At 38.5% G+C, this 19,146-nt stretch overlaps 1 protein-coding gene across 5 annotated transcripts in view; it reads right to left on the bottom strand.

The window, feature by feature from the left end:
- The window catches only part of TRDMT1 (tRNA aspartic acid methyltransferase 1), an 80,503-nt gene that overhangs the window by 19,820 nt on the left and 41,537 nt on the right, over positions 1 to 19,146 (bottom strand). Inside the window, exon 1 of one of the 5 annotated variants that reach the window (XM_056800153.1) lies at positions 2,291 to 2,403. The exons of the other annotated variants lie outside the window; for them this stretch is intronic. The gene's annotated coding sequence lies outside the window, so the exon portion shown is untranslated. Of the gene's footprint in view, positions 1 to 2,290; positions 2,404 to 19,146 lie in introns of those variants that run through there. 5 annotated transcript variants of the gene reach the window in all.

The following is a 19,146-nucleotide window of genomic DNA, read 5'->3' as shown; positions in this document are numbered from 1 at the left end:
TGCTAAAAAACAAACATCCATGTTAATTTTGGAAAGTACAGTGTTTCTGAGAAATGGAAGTTCCAAAGACCCCATAAACACTTCAAGAACTCTGAATTTAAAATCATTGCAGAAATTTTCCTATCAAGATTAGTAAAGCATCAATCTCACATCTTTTTTAAAGGTTGTACATCTATTAAGAAGTTATGAGGTTAATACAAGAGTATTACAAAAGCATTTAAATACATAGATTTAATTTCCTTTAAGATCCAGCTTGTCTAAAGTTAAAACAAAAGTTATGAAGGAAGTGTATTTCAAGATTTGCTTAATGCTTCCAAAAATATGAAAACTTTCATGAGTTTAACCTAAAATCTCAAATGAAAGAATTACAAAATTATACAATTTGAGACCTAAAACGGAACTCTGCAGCTATAGGAACCCTTATTGTCATCTACCTGACAAGAAACCATCTAGCTTCTACTTAAAGCCTATTAAGGAGGGAGCATCCAATCAATCAACAAGTATTAATAAGGTACTTATTTTATATAGGTGTAGACCCCAAGCCTAAAGTAAAGAAGATCTGAATTCAAATCTAGCCTCAGACATATTCTAGCTGTGCAACCTTGGGAAACTCATTTAACTCCATTTGTTTCAGTTTCTCTACCTTTAAAATAAGCTGAACTGCAGAAGAAAATGGTAAACCATTCTAATATCTCTGCCAAGAAACCACCAAATAAGGTCATAAAGAGTCAGTCAGGACCAAAATAAATGAACAATCACAACAACCTATTTTATGCTAGGTATTGAAGAGGTGCTAGGGATACAGACAAAAAAGCAAAACAGGAGACTTCCGGTCAAGATGGCGGTGTAGAAGCAGCGAAAGTTCAGACCTCGGAAACCCTTCCCTACCGATTGCAAACAGAGTGCTCCTAGGCCACCGAAATTCAAGCTGAACAACAGGATAGACCTGGGGAAACCTCCTCCTGGACCTGGATCAAAAGGTACCACACCCCAAAAGCCAGAACCCTAGATTACTCGGATCTAAGGGGTAGACAGAAAGAAGGTCCCAGGACCCATCCCCCCAACCCAGAGTGCTGAGCCCAAGGCAGCAGCGGGAACCTCAGGGCTCTGAGGACTCACCTTGAAAGCAAACTGAGCCAGTCTCTGGAGTGCCCAACACAGACGGCAGGAAAGCACAGAGAGAAGGGGGAAGCCTGTGGCCCCCTGGCTGGGTTCTTCCATTTGGGTCTCGGGAGAGGTCCCAGCTTTGGGGCACCAGCTGAGCCCAATCCCATCGGGAGCCCTCAGAGCTACTGAAAGGACAGAGGGCTCAGGGCTGGCAAAGGGGTGGCTCCGAAGAGCCTACCTTGAAAGTAACCCGGGCCAGTTTCTGGGCACTGAACACAGACTGTGGAAGAGGAGGTGGCTGCTTTTCTTTTTCTTCCTTTTTTTGGCTCCAGGATCATTCGGCCCACACCACCTGAACCTAATCCCATCAGGAGCCATCAGAGTCCAGGCAAGGCACAACCCCTCCCCCCTTAGAGAGCTGGGACTTCTGAAAGAACCAGCTGAACCTAATCCCATCAGGAGCCCTCAGAGCTACTGAAAGGACAGAAAACTCAGGGCTGGCAAAGGGGTTGCTCCAAAGAGCTTTCCTTGAAAGTAACCCGGGCTAGTTTCTGGGCACTCAACACAGACTGTGGAAGAGGAGGTGGCTGCTTTTTTTTTCCTTCCTTTTTTTGGCTCCGGGATCTTTCAGCCCACACCACCTGAATCTAATCTCATCAGGAGCCCTCAGAGTCCAGGCAAGCCACAACCCCTCCCCCCTTAGAGAGCTGGGTCTTCTGAAAAAACAGAAACCTAGAGGTGAAGTCAAGATGGCAGCCTAGAAGGAGCATAGACCTGGAAGCCTGGCCAGAGCTTTAGAGATCCTCCATATCTGCTCCAGCCATCCAGGAAGTTTAAAACTCAGAATAAACCCAGCCCAACTAAGCTGAACTCAATCCCATCAAAAGTCTCCAGAACACTGGGAAGCCCAGGCTCCCCACCCATCCTCATTGACTGCTGGACTTTAAGCCAATCAAAAGCCTCCAGAGGACAGGAAAGCTCAAACCCCCAACAACCCTCCCTCAGAGATTACACCAAGAGACCCTCTGTTAAAGCTCCAAGAGGAGAGACTGATAGAAGTCCCTAAAAAACAAAAAAATGAGAGGAACAAGAGCACAGACAAATACAGGGAGGAAAGAAGGGGTGAATTTGAACAAACAACAGAAACAGAAGAAAGAAACTACAATAGACAGCTACTACTCACCAAATGGAACAGAGGGGGAGAGATCAGCAAACGATAAACCAGAAATCCCAGCGAATTGGATACAGGCTGTGGAAGAACTCAAAACACAACTAAGAGAGGCTGAAGACAATTGGGAAAAGAACTTAAAAATTAAGATAAGTCATCTGTAAACAGAGGCACTTGAACTAAAACAAGAAAATAGTGTCCTGAAAGCCAAAATCATCCAGCTGGAAAATGAGGCAAAGGAGATGAAAGATGAGGCAAAGGAGATGAAAGACGAGATAAAGAGGATGAAAGACAATCTTCAAAGAAACTCAGACCAGAAGGAAAAAGACGACCAAAAAGCCAAAGATGAAATCCAATCTTTAAGAACCAGAGTAAAACAACTAGAAACAAGTGACCTCACAAGGCAGCAGGACACTATAAAACAAAACAAAAAGAATGAAAAAATTGAGGAAAATGTGAAGCATCTCATTCACAAAACAGACGATTTAGAAAATCGTTCAAGAAGAGACAATTTAAGAATAATTGGACTACCAGAAGACCACGACAAAAGAAAAAGCCTGGACATAATACTAGAGGAAATTATCCAGGAAAACTGTCCCGAAATCCTAGAACAAAAGGGGAAAGTGGAGATTGAAAGAATCCACAGATCACTCCCTGTTTTTAATCCCCAACTGACAACACCAAGAAATGTTATAGCCAAATTCAAAAACAATCAGATAAAAGAACAGGTATTACAAGCTGCCAAGAAGAAACCATTCAGATACCATGGAAACATGGTGAGGATAACACAGGATCTGTCTGCATCCACACTGAAGGACCGAAAGGCATGGAATATGATATTCCGGAAAGCAAGGAAATTAGGCCTACAGCCAGGAACCCTCCTGCTGGATTCAATTCAAAAGGTACGCCCCCCCAACCCCCGCCAAAAGCCGGAATCCAAGAACACTCAGCTTTAAGAGGAAGGCAGAAGAAGGTCCCAGGACCCCACCCCCACCCCCCGACCTAGAGTGCTAAGCCACCAGTGGCAGTAGGAACCTTTGAACGGGCAAAGGCACTGGTCTGGAGGGGGTACCTTGCGGGCAGGGCTATGCCAGGTTCAGAGTGTCGAACGCAGGAGGTGGAGCACAGAGCGGGAAGCCTGGTCAGAGTGGCGAAGACCCTCCATATTGCTCCAGCCTTCCAGGAGGTTTTGACCTCAGAGCACATCCAGCCCAACACAGCTGAACTTAATCCCATCAAAAGTCTTCAGAGATCAGGGAAGCCCAAGCTCCAGCACCCCTACCTCAGAGACTACTGGACTTTAATCCAATCAAAAACCTCCAGAGGACAGGGAAGCTCAAACTCCAACAGCCATCCCGTACAGACTGCACTGAGAGATCTGACAAAGCTCCAAGAGGGGAGGCTTACAGAAAGCCCCAAAACCAAAATAATGAGAGGAGCAAGAGTACAGACAAATACAGAGAGAAAAGAAGGGATAAATATGAGCAAACAACAGAAAAAGAAGAAAGAAATTACAATAGACAGCTTCTGTACAGGCAACAAAGAGCAAATGGAAGAGAGGAGGTGACAAGCAATAAAACAGAAATCCCAGCGAATTGGATACAGGCTTTGGAAGAACTCAAAATGCAATTCAAAACACAATTAAGAGAGGCTGAAGACAATTGGGAAAAGAATTTTAAAACTAAGATAAGTCATCTGGAAATAGAAAATAGTGTCTTGAAAGCCAAAATCAACCAGCTTGAAAATGAGGCAAAAGAGATGAAAAATGAGGTAAAGAAGATGAAAGATGAGGCAAAGAAGATGAGAGATGAGGTAAAAAGAATGAAAGATAACTTCTAAAGAAAATCAGACCAGAAGGAGAAGGATGACCAAAAAGCCAGGGATGAAATCCAGTCTTTAAGAACCAGAATACAACAACTAGAATTAAATGACCTCACAAGGCAGCAGGACACTATGAAACAAAACCAAAAGAATGAAAAAATTGAGGAAAATATGAAGCAGCTCATTCACAAAACAGAGGATTTAGAAAATCATTTGAGGAGAGACAATTTAAGAATCATTGGTCTACCAGAAGACCATGACAAAAGAAAAAGCCTGAACATAATACTACAGGAAATTATCCAAGAAAACTTCCCAGATATTCTAGAACAAAAGGGAAAAGTAGAGATTGAAAGAATCCACAGATCACCTCCTGTACTTAATCCCCAACTGACAATACCCAGGAATGTTATAGCCAAATTCAAGAACTATCAGACCAAAGAAAAGATATTAAAAGCTGCCAAAAAGAAGTCATTCAGATACCATGGAACCACAGTGATGATAATGCAGGATCTGGCTGCATCCACACTGAAGGACCGAAAGGCATGGAACATGATGTTCCGGAAAGCAAGGGAACTAGGTCTACAACCAAGAATCAACTACCCAGCAAAACTGACTATATTCTTACAGAATTTGTAAAGAAAAGACCAGACCTGAACAGAAAAACTGATGCCCAAGCACAGAACTCAAGAGAATCATCAAAAGGTAATTTAAAAAAGATGGAAAAAAGAAAAACAAAACAAAACAAACAAAAAAACTTTTTTTTAGAGAGACTCACTAAGTTAAAATGTTATGTATCCCTATAAGAAAAGAGGTCATTGGTAACTTAAAAATTGTTATTATCACCTGGACAGCTAGAATTACACTTAGAAGGAAGAGTGACAAACTGTATAGAATGAAATGACAAGACATAAATAGGTATATAGATATATGTGTGCATAAATGCATATACATGTACAACTAGAGCTAAAAAAGAGGTTAATACTAAAAGAAATGGAAAAAGAAACAAAAGGGAGTGAATTTATATGTCACAAAGAAGCGCATGGCAGGAGGGGGTAGAACATCAATACACTGGAAGGGTAAAGAGGTTGGAGACAGGAAATACTCAACTCTTACATGCATTGAAATTGACCCAAAGAGGGAAGAACAATCCAGTCCATTGGGGCAGTGAATAGATTTGCACCCTAGAGGGGAGTAGCAGGGTAACAAACCGGACTGGTGGGGAGGGAAGCAGTACAAGGGAGGGAGAGGATGGGGGGGGGGTAGTTTTAGAAAGACTGCAGGGAAAATAAGGGGGAAAGAGAAAGGAGGGGGATAGAAAGGAAGTAAAATATGGGTAGGAACTAGGTGGACTGATTAAAAACAAGCATTGGTGTAGAAGGAAATAGTGAAAGAAGAAAAGGCAGGACCAGGAATAGAAGTCAAAATGCTGGGAAATACACACCTAGTAATCATGACTCCGAATGTGAATGGAATGAACTCACCCATAAAACCCAAGCGAATAGCAGAGTAGATTAGAATCCAAAACCCTACCATATGCTGTCTACAAGAAACACAAATGAGGAAGGTAGATATACATAGGGTGAAAGTAAGAGGATGGAACCAAATCTATTGGGCATCAACTGATAAAAAGAAGTCAGGAGGCGCAATCATGTCTGACAAAGCCAAAGTAAAAATAAATCTAGTTAAAAGACATAGGGAAGGTAATTACATCCTGATAAAAGGAAATATCAGTACTCAACATGTGTGCACAAAATGGCATAGCATCCAAATTTCTAGAGGAGAAACTGGTGGAGCTCAAGGATGAAATAGATAGAAAAACTATACTAGTGGGAGATCTGAACCTTCCTCTATCTGAACTAGATAAATAAAACCAAAAAATAAATAAGAAAGAGGCAAGAGAAGTGAATGAAATCTTAGAAAAATTAGAGTTAGTAGATATGGGGAGAAAAATAAATAGGGACAAAAAGGAATACAACTTCTTTTCAGTAGCACATAGTACATTCACAAAGACTGACCATGTACTAGGGCATAAAAACATGGCAAACAAGTACAAAAGAGCAGAAATAATAACTGCAACCATCTCAGATCACAATGCAATGAAAATAATAATTAGTAAGGGTACATGGAGAGGTAAATCAAAAATTAATTAGAAATTAAACAACACGATTCTCCAAAACAGGTTAATTAAAGAATAAATCATAGAAACAATTAATAACTTCATTGAAGAAAATGACAATGATGAGACATCCTTTCAAAACCTATGGGATGTAGTCAAAACAGTACTCAGGGGGAAATTTATATCCCTGAGTTCATGCATTAACAAATTTGGGAGGGCAGAGGTCAATGAATTGGGCAAGCAAATTAAAAAACTAGAAAGTGAACAAATTAAAAATCCTCAGATGAAGACTAAATTAGAGATCCTAAAAATCAAAGGAAAAATCAATAAAATTGAAAGTCAAAGAACTATTGATTTAATAAATAAGACTAGAAGCTGGTACTTTGAAAAAACAAATAAAATAGACAAAGTACTGGTCAGTCTAAATAAAAAAAGGAAAGAAGAAAACCAAATTAACACTATCAAAGATGAAAAGGGGGACCTCATCTCTAATGAAGAGGAAATTAAGACAATCATTAAAAACAAATATGCCCAATTATATGGCAACCAATATGGCAATCTAGGTTATATGGATGAATACTTACAAAAATATAAATTTCCTACTAACAGAGGAAAAAATAGATTACCTAAACAACCCCACATTAGAAAAAGAAATTGAACAAGCCACCAAAGAACTACCTAAGAAAAAATCCCCAGATCCAGATGGATTCACAAATGAATTCTATCAAACATTCAAAGAACTACTAATCCCAATAATATACAAATTATTTGACAGAATAAGCAAAGTAGGAGTTCTACCAAATTCATTTTACGACACAAATATAGTACTGATCCCAAAACCAGGCAGGTAAAAAACAGGGAAAGAAAAGTATACACTAATCTCCTTAATGAATATAGAAGCAAAAATCTTAAATAGGATACTAGCAAAAAGACTCCAGCAAGTGATCACAAGGGTTATTCATTATGACCAGATAGGATTTATGCCAGAAATACAAGGATGGTTCAATATTAGGAAAACCATCCACATAATTGACCACATCAACAAGCAAACCAACAAATATCACATGATTATTGCAATAGATACAGAAAAAGCCTTTGACAAAATACAACACTCATTCCTATTGAAAACACTAGAAAGTATAGGAATAGAAGGGTCTTTCCTAAAAATAATAAACAGTATATATCTAAAACTATCAGCAAACATCATCTGCAACGGGGATAAACTATCCCAATAGGATCAGGAGTGAAACAAGGATGCCCATTATCACCTCTATCATTTAACACTGTACTAGAAACACTAGCAGTAGCAATTAGAGAGGAAGAAGAAATTAAAGGTATTAAAATTGGCAATGAGGAGACCAAGCTATCACTCTTTGCAGATGATATGATGGTCGACTTAAAGAATCCTAGACAATCAACTAAAAAGCTAGTCGAAATAGTCAACAACTTTAGCAAAGTTGCAGGATACAAAATAATCCCACACAAGTCATCAGCATTTCTATATATTTCCAACACATCTCAGCAGCAAGAATTAGAAAGAGAAATCCCATTTAAAAATCTCCCTATAAAATACTTGGGATTTTATCTACCAAGACAAACATAGGAACTATATGACCACAACTACAAAACACTTTCCACACAATTAAAACTATATCTAAATAATTGGAAAAACATTGATTGCTCATGGGTGGACTGAGCTAACATAATAAAAATGACAATCCTACCCAAACTTATTTACTTGTTTAGTGCCATACCCATTGAACTACCAAAAAACTTTTTTTACTGAATTAGAAAAAAAACATAACAAAGTTCATTTGGAAGAACAAAAGATCAAGGATATCCAGGGAAATCATGAAAAAAAAATGTGAAGGAAGGTGCCTTATCAGCACCAGATCTCAAACTATACTATAAAGCAGTGGTCATCAAAACAATATGGTACTGGCTAAGAGACAGAAAGGAGGATCAGTGGAATAGACTTAGAGTAAGTGACCTCAGCAAAACAGTCTATGATAAACCCTAACATCCCAGCTTTTGGGACAAAAATCCACTATTTAACAAAAACTCCTGGGAAAACTGGAAGACAGTATGGGAGACACTGGTTTTGGATCAACATCTCACACCCTACACCAAGATAAACTCAGAATGACCTGAAGGAAACTATAAGTAAATTAGGTGAAAACAGAATAATATACTTGTCAGATCTTTGGGGAAGTAAAGATTTTAAGACCAAGCAAGAATTAGAAAAAATTATAAAATGTAAAATAAATAATTTTGATTGCATTAAATTAAAAAATTATTGTACAAACAAAACCAATGGAACCAAAATTAGAAGGAAAGCAACAAATTGGGGGGGGGGGGGAATCTTCATAACAAAAACTTTTGACAAAGGTCTAATTACTTAAATTTATAAAAGCTAAGTCAATTATACAAAAAAACAAGCCATTCTCCAACTGATAAATGGGCAAGGGGCATGAATAAGCAATTTTCAGATAAAAAAGTCAAAACTATTAATAAGAACATGAAAAGTGTTCTAAATCTCTTATAATCAGAGAAATGCAAATCAAAACAACTCTGAGGTACCACCTCACACATAGCAGATTGGCTAACATGACAGCAAGGGAAAGTAATGAATGTTGGAGGGGGTGTTGCAAAATTTGGACATTAATGCATTTCTAGTGGAGTTGTGAATTGATCCAACCATTTTGGAGGGCAATTTGGAACTATGCCCAAAGGGAGCTAAAAGACTATCTGTCCTTTGATCCAGCCATAGCACTGCTGGGTTTATACCCCAAAGAGATCATAAGGAAAAAGACTTGTACAGGGAATATTCATAGTTGCACTCTTTGTGGTGGCAAAAAATTGAAAAATATGGGGATACCCTTTGATTGGAGAATGGCTGATCAAATTATGGTATATGTTGGTGATGGAATACTATTGTGCTCAGAGGAATCATGAACTGGAGGAATTCCATGTGAACTGGAACGACCTCTAGATATTCATGCAGAGTGAAAGGAGCAGAATCAGGAGAACATTATACATGGAGACTGATACACTGTGGTACAATCGAATGTAATGGACTTCTCTATTAGTAGCAATGCAATAATTCAGAACAATGTGGAGGGACTTATGAGAAAGAACACTATCCATATTCTGAGGAAAAACTGGGAGTAGAAACACAGAAGAAAAACAACTGCTTGATCACATGGTTCAATGGGGATAAGATTGGGGATGTAGACTCCAAATGATCACTCTAGTGCAAATATCAATAATATGGAAATGGGTTTTGATCAAGGACACATGTAAAACCCAGTGGAACTGCACATCAGCTATGGGATGGGGTGGGGGGAGGAGAGGAACAGAACATTATTTTTGTAACCAAGGGAAAATATTCTAAATTGACTAATTAAATAAAATTTTCAAAAAAAAAAAAAGAAGAGAAGAGAACATTGTACCAGAGGGGCTATAGGCAGTTGAGCAGCTGATATGATAAAGGCAGGAAGCTGAGTAAGGCATAGGAATGTGAAAGGGAGAGACAAAGAGGGCAGGAGGCCTTGGAAGGCTTATCATCTTGCCTGGTTACTGAGGAAGGGTCGTATGTTTGGGCAGCTGTTGTCCTGGGTTCACAGGATCCATATAACTATCCCCATGCTTCACTGTGCCCAGACCCTGGGGCTGTGCTCTGCCCAGACTCTAAGGGGGACAAGGAGGGTGGAAGCAGAGCCCTCTTAGACCCTAGGTCTGCACCTGGGAACTGACTACCTATACTTGCTGTCCAGAGACCCCAGCCAAGGACCTGGGTCATGTCTGCAGAAGGATGTGAGGTGTCTTTTCAGAACTATGGTCTCATTCTGATCATCTGCTTACTGTCTCCATGTTCTCATTATATGTAGCTCGGCAGGGTCTGTGGGACATCTGAGCCCACATCAACAGTACATGGCTTCTCAGCCTGTACCTGAGGAAAATCCCTTTTTCAGCTTAGTGGAGGAGACGCTAGAGAAGGAAGACCTGAGGGGGCTATGGCAATGGTCCAGGTGAGGTCAGAAGGGTCTCTATTAGGATGGTGTCTACATGAGGGCAGAAAAGGCCTTTCTAGAGAGATGTCATAAAAGCAGATGGATAGACGTGAGGTAAAATGCACATGAAAAAGGATGACACTGAGTCTGAAAGCATGGGGGATTAAGAGAATGATGTTTGCCTGGGCAGTTAGGGGAAGTTCCCAGGGGGATGAGGTTTGGGGGCAAAGAGAATGTGTTCTGTTTTGGACAGGCTGAGTGTTTGCCTTACAGGACATCCAACCTGAGATGTCCAAAAGGTAACTCGATGCAAGATGGGAGATCCATAGAGAGATGACAGTAGAATATGTAGATCTGGCCATAGAAATGGGAGTTAAACCCACCAGGAACTGATGAGATTAATCAGTGAGATTTTTTTACCACGAAGGGAAAATAGAAGCTTTCAGGATAGATACTGTAACGAGCCCTTAATTTTTTTTAAGTAGCTGACATGTACCAATGACACATTCTCCTATAAAAACAATATTGTAAATGTAAAAAGTGGTGAGTGCCCAGAGAAGTTCACATCACTGTTCTTAACCCATTATTACCTGAAATATGACATCAGCTTATATTGTTTTAATTTTTAAAAAATTTTCTATGGTGACAGAGAATTGGCAACGGTTTCCACGTCTGAGTACCCAGGGGGCAAATTCAAGGGGTCTGAGAGCCCTACCCCCATCCCTCCCCTACATTATCTGAGAGAGCTGAGGGAGGAAGTGCTTGCTTTGGGTGGCTGGTGTAAGGGTTAAATTTAACAGTTGGACAATAATTTTATGAAATTATGTGGTCGCCAATATTTATTCTATCTTGAGTCAGAAATTTATTTACAAATAGAAAGGAAACAATACAGTAGAGAAATGTGAAGGGGATAGAGAAGTTATCTATCCTATCTTAATCCAGGAGGAGATTAATTAGTACCATGAAGGCTAGTGCTGAGTAACTGGAAGGCCTCCTCCAAGATGGAAGCTAATCCCTTTGAACACTAGGAAGGGAGTCAATTTTTCACTCACCCAACAAAGTAGTCCAGGAGTCAGAGCCTAAGTTGAAGTGGAGCTTCAGCAAAGCTCCCTAGAAGACTTTCCCCAGTCAGAAGACTATCTCAAGAACACAATCTCTTCAGACTATCTTCTCAAAGACATTGTCCTCTGAAGGAGTTCAGACTTGCTTTTATGGTGACTTCTTGTCTCCTCTCCTCTTCACAAGGGCCAATCACAGTTTCCAAATTGTCTAGCACTGCTCAAGGGCAGTGTCTGTGGGATCAACTTCTCACCTTCTGAAGGTCAATTTCTCATCAAAAAGGTTCACAGTTTCCTGATTGAACAGTTTCTGAGGGTGTGAATTCATAAAAATGAATTCACAAGTTTCTAATTGATTTAATTTTTTTAAAAAGGGTGGCACTGTCCAAGTATCTTGCTGGCTTCTCACCTAGCACTAAGTAGGATGTTCAGTCTTTTGTTGATTCAATTTAAAAGGTAGACAAAGGATAGTTAATCCTGTCTTCAGTCTAGAGAAATACTAAGTAGGGGTACTTAAGTTAATGTAACAAAGAATTTCCTTTCAAACTGGACTGCAGGGTAAGGCATGCAAAAAATGTCCTCAGGCACTGGGAAGAGGGGGAAAGGAGGAGCTCCCACATGTGGGGGAGGCACATGTACCAAAACTTCATCAACCCTGGTCTATGATGTAATATTTATTGGGAAAGGAAATGGAGGATTGGAAAAACAGGGGAATAATGGGAGGTTGGAGGAGTATGGAGTAGTTGAGGGGAGAGAGGGAATATTGCTTGGTGAGGCAAAGGAGAGACATGCCCCCTGCTGAGAAAAAGCAGCAGGGGTCTGATAAGGACTGCTTGTTTTGAATGACTGAACTGATGCACAGCTCCCTCTATGACCAGAAAAGATAGTCCACTTATCTGACTGCAAGTTCAAATAATATAAAGTTTAATAACCAGTTGGGATTGGAGTTTTTCCTTAGCTTCAGAGTTGAGGCCAGGCCCAGAGGCTGGCAGAGGGTTCTCCCACTCCCCTCTACTCTATATCAGTCCTGCTTTGTCTAATTCAGAATCTTAGCAGTAGACAGAAAGCAAACAAGAACAGTTCTAACCTTCAGAAGCCTGTGTCTTCGGGCTGAACCAACAAGAGCATGCCACTCCAGACTGGGCTAAACAAGCTCCTCTCTCCTCCAACACCAGGAAGCAAGTTCCACCCCCACAGGAAGGAAGCGCTAGTCACAAGACCCAACTGCCACTCCTAGTTGCCCCTTCCCCCACCAACTGTCAGTCTAGTTTCCTTTCCACAATGGCAATGTTCTTATAAAGAATTATGTATTTCAAGTTACAACTCCTGGTGTCAAGAACTCATGTTTCTTCATTACCCTTTATCAAAATTTACCCTTAACACCTTCAAGCCTTTCCTAACCTGCCTTGTTGGTAGCAGTTCTCTTCTGTGAGTGATATCAGCATTCAGCAGTCAGGGTTTGGGGGGAAAGAATGAAATTGGACTTTGGACTCTCTACATCTACATAAATGACACTATCTCCCAGTCAACATCTCCCCAAGGGAAATACACAAACAAAACACAACAGAATCAATCTAGAAAAGAAACTTCAAACTGAACAGGGATGTCCCAAAAAAACTATGTAAACTGTTGCTTAGCTAAACCCAGAAAACTAAGATTCCCTACATTACTAGATTCCATGCATCCATCAGCAAAGTTCAAGTGAACAAAGATTAATTAGTAATGATTAAACTGCATAATAGAGTCATTATATAGCTCAGCTTCAAATGACTATCATGTGGTAAACCTTTTCTAAGAAATATAAAGAACCAGGAACTGTCTACATTCTACTAGCATTTCAAAGGATACAAATGCAAATCTTTCTTACACATGTATCCCAGGAAGTTTGTCAGGCTCCCACTTAAGTTAAAGGGACTTTCTTGTTTTCATGAAGTATATTTTTAAATCACTAATCAAAAACAGAAAAATTAGTTAATTATAGGTTTTCACTGCAGATTGTGGAAATGCTTTAGATAAAGTTACTTAGAATTAGCAAAATAATCTCTATTTGTATAGATACTACATAACAAAATGGCTTATGAGAAAAAATTAACATTTAAATGTCCAAGATTTAGTTTTTCTATTCTAGAAAAGAAGTTATTTGGGACCTAGTGAGCATTACAGTTCTTAAGGAATATTCTTCCATATTTATGTCACTTTGAACAAGGATATGCTTATGGCAGACTATAATTATATCATCACATTTCCACATCACTTAGGGACACAAAAATCTACTTGGTATTAGCCCCATACCCACTCTCCTACGTGTCCTTCTCTAAGGCTTAAGGTTTCTCATTATTGCTTTTGAAGATTTCAGATCTCATCCTAATATGCCCTATGGAAACATCTTCTACTATGGACATCAATGAAAGAAAAAAGAACCTCAGGGAAAAAAAAAATATGCTGTATCTTCTACTCTTCCATGTCATCACAATTTTCTTATCCTGTCTGACTGGTTCCTGTGTTAGAGCCATGTTCTCTTCTCTCTGAGCCCTTTGCCCCATCAAGGCTCAGCTCCAACCTCATTCCAACTCAAGCCTTTAATCTTATCTTGCCTGGATTCTTGAACAACTCCCCATCCTAACCACCCAACCAATGATATCCTATGTATCTTGATTTTCATTCTGCTGACCAAACAGAAAAAAAAGACCACTCAGCTGCCACATGCTATTCCAACAAAAAACCTGAAATCTGCATGAGACTGAATGACAATCAAGAAATCCAATAAGAAACTCTCCTTATTTCTTCTACCCCAGAACTTCACAAAAAAAGTTAGCCAGAAATCTACGTGCAAAAAAGGAAAGGGGGCTGACAGCAAAGCCAATATCAGCACAAGCAAAATAGAAGAGCAATCATCATGTCCAGAGATGAGCCAGAAACAAGACTGTCCAGAAGGAAACCCTTACCCCTACTCCACCTCCTGCCTTGGGAAGGGTGGGGGGACCAGGAGAACAATAAGACTCATGATATAGATGTCTGACGCTTTGGAAGAGATAGAGACCAGAGCACTGTGGGATAACACAGATCCAGAAGTTTTGAAATCCCTAATACTCTGTCCAGAATGACAGTCCTTAAGATTCTGTGAGGAAGAGATGGCAAGGAAGCCAACATCAGATGAACCTCACTTATATCTAAAATGAACAATGGAGGGCTGAATACACAAACTCACACACAGCATTATATGTAGAAATACATCCGACACAACAGGAAAACAAGCAGGAATTCTAGGCACAGGGAAGGCATACTCTACAGAAGTAGAGAACTTACAATAAGATATTTCAGAAGCAAAAGTTATGTAAGAGTATAATCATGAACAATTTAATCAACAAAACAGTCTAAACTTACAGGGGGAAAATTAATTTTCAATAAAATAGAGGATTTACAAACATTCTGATGAAAAGATCAGACTTGTGTAGAACCTTTGAGATAAAAATATAGGCATCAAAAGAAACATAAAGCAAATATAAATAAACAATCATAAGGGACTAAACAAAGATAAACTGCTTACATTCTAATAGAGGAAGATGAATCCTATCACCATCAAAGGTCACAGAAGGAGTCTAATCATCCAGAGAGCCTAGGAATGGTTTTTAATGTTTTAATGACCTTAAAGTAAGAAAAGAAAGAAAAGGTAAAGAATGTGAACAGAATCTGAAGGGAAATAACAGAAAAGAAAAGTGATAAGGAAGGAAACCTAAGTAGTACCAGATCTCAAACTATAACACAAAGCAGTATCATTGCAACAACTGGGTTCTGCTTAGCAACAGATAGGTTTGATCCAGGGAACAGATTAGTTAAAAAATATACTGAAGAAGCTAACAAGCACAATGGCATAGTATTGATAGACCCAAAGGTCCCAACTATTGAACTCATTTAACAAAAGTAAAAACGGAAAACAGTCTGATAGAAACTAAATCTAGACGAATACCTTACGTTCTATACCAAGATAAGGTCCAAATGGATACATGACTTAGAATAAAAGGTGACATTATGAACAAATTAGAAAAGCAAGGAAGATATAAACTGCCAGATCTATGGAGAAGGGAAGAGTTCACAAACAAAAGATGGAGAGACTCACAGAAGGTAAAATTGGACAATTTTGATTACATAAAATTTAAAAGGTTTTGTCTGAACAAAACCAATGCAAAACTGGAAGAGAAGCAGGGAGGAAATCTTTATATATATATATATATATATATATATATATATATATATATATATATGTATATATCTTGTTTATAAGCTATATTGGAGATTGATTCAAATTTATGACTAATTCACCAATTCATAAATGATCAAAAGATATGAATGGCAGTTTTCAAAGAAAACTCTAACATATTAAAAGTCATATTTTAAAAAATATTATAAATCACTAATAATTACAGAAACAAATTAAACAACTGAGATTCTACTTAACACCAGTCTGAATGACAAAATTGATTTAAAAAAATAAGGAAAATGATAAAAGCTGGAGGGACTATAGAAAAAAAAAGAGACATTAATGCACTATAGCTAGGTCTATAAATTTTCCTGACATTCTGGAAAATCTAGAAGACAAGGCAATAATAGTAAAACCCATTTAAAAATATGTATAGTTGAAATCTATTTCTGCATTGGCCAAATAACACTATTGTAAAAGCGGAACAGGCAGAAGAAACCAACAAGAAGGTTCAATGGCTGAGAGGGCGACTCAGCAAAGCACTGTGGAGTGCTCAGGGCGTGCTGGAGCACAAAAGATAACACGGCCATCCAAAGCAGCTGAGGAAGTCTCCAGGTGTAAAGACTTTTCGTGCCACTGGACCCAGGCTTCCAACGCCAAGAGAGTGGGACTGTCTCTGTGCATCAACTTTTCCATAAAATCTCCTTCACGCACAAATGTCTTTGTGCACAAAAACGCACAAAGTCAATCGTCATCCTCGGTTACCGAGAGACTACTACAAAAGCAAACAACTTTGAAAGACTTAAATACTCTGATATAATTCTGATTCTAGAGGATTCATGATGAAACAGGCTATCTAAAGAGAGAAAATAGACTCAAGAGTGCAGACATACAGATACTCACATACACACTCTCTCTCTCACACACACACACACACATACACACAGAAGCCAATGTGGGATTAATTTTTGCTTGATCCTACAGATTTATTAAAAGGACTTTGTTCTTCCTTATTTTTCAGTGAGTTAGGAGACCTAGCTAGGAGGGAGAAAAGATACATTTTTGTTAAATTGAAAAAAGTAAAATTTAATTTAAAATATAGAACAGTGCTACTATTTATGAATATACATTTCTTGGTTTGTAACATTTAAAAAAACTCCATATAAGTAGGATTAATTATCTCAGTCTACAGATTCTCTTTGAACTGTTTCTTTTCAGACTGAAGACCCCTATAACTGAGATTCCTGAAAAACCTTTCAAAGTCCAATTCCCTGCTGCTCAGGCCCTTTATGAAATGGTTCCCTCTTAAGTCTCTCTTTGTCCAGAAGAAGTTTTATTAACATTCAAGGAGAAACGAGGGGCTGATGGGCGCACTGCCAATTTAGAAAAAAAAATATCAAATGCTCAAAAAACAATTGCATAACTGCTCAATGGAGAACTTTTTGCTTGAACCATATTGTATTTATTCTTTTCTGATGTGACATAAAGCCTCCAAAGAAAACAAAAGATTAACTGCTAATAATAAAGGCAACCAAATGGCCAGGTCATCAAACAAACTTTTTATCCAACTTAAATCTATTTTCTCTCCAAGAAAAGCATAATGGAAGCATTCTTATGTAATCTTTTCCAGGGTATTACTACAACTGATTCTCACTTTGACCATGGAAGACAAACAGGATGTCAGAAAAAAATAAACATTCAAGGGGCAGCTGGGTGGCTCAGTGGATTGAGAGTCAGACCTAGAGACGGGAGGTCCTAGGTTCAAGTCTGGCCTCAGACACTTCCCAGCTGTGTGACCCTGAGCAAATTACTTAACACCCATTGCCTATCCCTTACACTCTTCTGCCTTGGAACCAATACACAGTATTGATTCCAAGATGGAAGATAAGGGTTGAAAAAATAAACAAATAAACATTAGATCACTAATATAATTTTGCCCATATGATCTTTATCCTACAAGTTCTTTGAGATAAGGAACTAATAGAAAGAACTAACCGGGGTTTGAACACAATAAATATTTGTGAAATGAAAAAAAGGGGGCACTCTTTATTTTAGAGAACCAACCACAGAACTTTGTCCAGAACTGAGAAATCATTCAATTTAAACTTTGTTTAAGTGAAGGTCTCTTATCCTGTCAACTCACTTGGCTTATTTCTAGAAAAGTATTGAACAACTTGAAAAACATTATAGAAATGCAAGCTATCATTATTATTGCCCATAACAGCTCATGATTTGACCACACCTTGTGGTTCTTTATGTTACAGAAGCTTAAGATATTTTTTAGGTTATCTCCACCAGACTCACAAGAATCCTGTACAACAGCTTCTACAAACTGTCCCCTATTTAATTGATGAAGAAACTAAAGCTAGACTTCTGAGTTGCTGAAGGTCAAATCTTAATTTGACTTAACTGACAACTCCAGCAGAACAGAGACTCTTCTGAATCTGAGTCCACTCTTCATTATACTCCAAGGACAAACAGCTGTCTGGGAAGTGAAAAAAAGATGGACGAAGTTTCAGAGTTAGGACGGAGGATTTTGTGGCCTTTATATGTGTAAAAGGAATCAATATAGTGAAAATGGAAGGGCAGGGAGATGGTTCAATGGATAGAGAGACAGGGCTGCAGATGGGAGGTCCTGGGTTCAAATCTAGCTTCAGATACTTACTGGCTGTGTGACCCTGGGCAAATCACTTAGACTCAATTGCCTAGCCCTTACTATTCTTCTGCCTTAGAACCAATACCTACTATCAATTCTAAGAGAAGGTAAGGGTTTAAGAAGAAACAAAAAAGAGAGAATTCAACAAAAATCATAGAATACTACAGTAAGAAAGGCCCTTCAGGCCCATAAAGGCTAACTCTCACTAAGAGAATAGGAAATTGAAAAGCAGTGAATTCAAGAATTTACCCACAGTCACATGTGGATCTTCTAATTCTTAAATCCAGCATTCTTTCCACTATACTACACTGATTCTAGGGTTATTTTATTCATAAGGATGACAAGAATATCACTTCACAAAATCTGGACCACAGCAATCAAGAACATCAAAAGGAACTAATCTCAAAGTCTGCTCAAAAGAAAATAAATCAATGCAATCTATATTATAATTATTATTAATATATCCGATTATAACAGCTAGTTATCTATGTTCCAATTCAATTCCAAGCCTTTTCCAAATTCTGTAGCTTTTTCAGCTCCAAAATCTATTATTCCTTTGCTTCTCCTTTTCTATCCAAATATTATGTATTCTCTTATCAACAGACTTTTGTCCATTTGACTGGTTAATTCAAATTTCTTCTAAAATCTAATTACTTGAAATAGTTAACAATCTCCAAAAGGCAACCCTTTTTATCACAGAAATATAATGGAGCTTAAAGCATCAGAAGACCTGAGTTAAAGTTCCAACTGTTCTATTTACATTGAATTTACTGCGTGCTTAAACTCTCTGAGTCTCAATTCCCTGACTATAAAGTGGAGTCAATACTTGTACAAAGCTCTACTTCACGGATTATTGTGAGGATCAAAAAAGGTCATTTAACTCACTATGTCTTACATTAACCTCCAATGATTTTATTCTTTTTGTGTGTATGTGAACACTATTGGAGGCAGGAGTTGGATTATAATAGCTTTCAGGTAGAAATGATGACTTGATAAATCATAACCACTA

Source organism: Monodelphis domestica, chromosome 5 (genome assembly GCF_027887165.1).
Source record: "Monodelphis domestica isolate mMonDom1 chromosome 5, mMonDom1.pri, whole genome shotgun sequence".
In the NCBI taxonomy this organism is placed as follows: domain Eukaryota; kingdom Metazoa; phylum Chordata; class Mammalia; order Didelphimorphia; family Didelphidae; genus Monodelphis; species Monodelphis domestica.
This window is presented reverse-complemented; position numbering and strand designations above follow the sequence as displayed.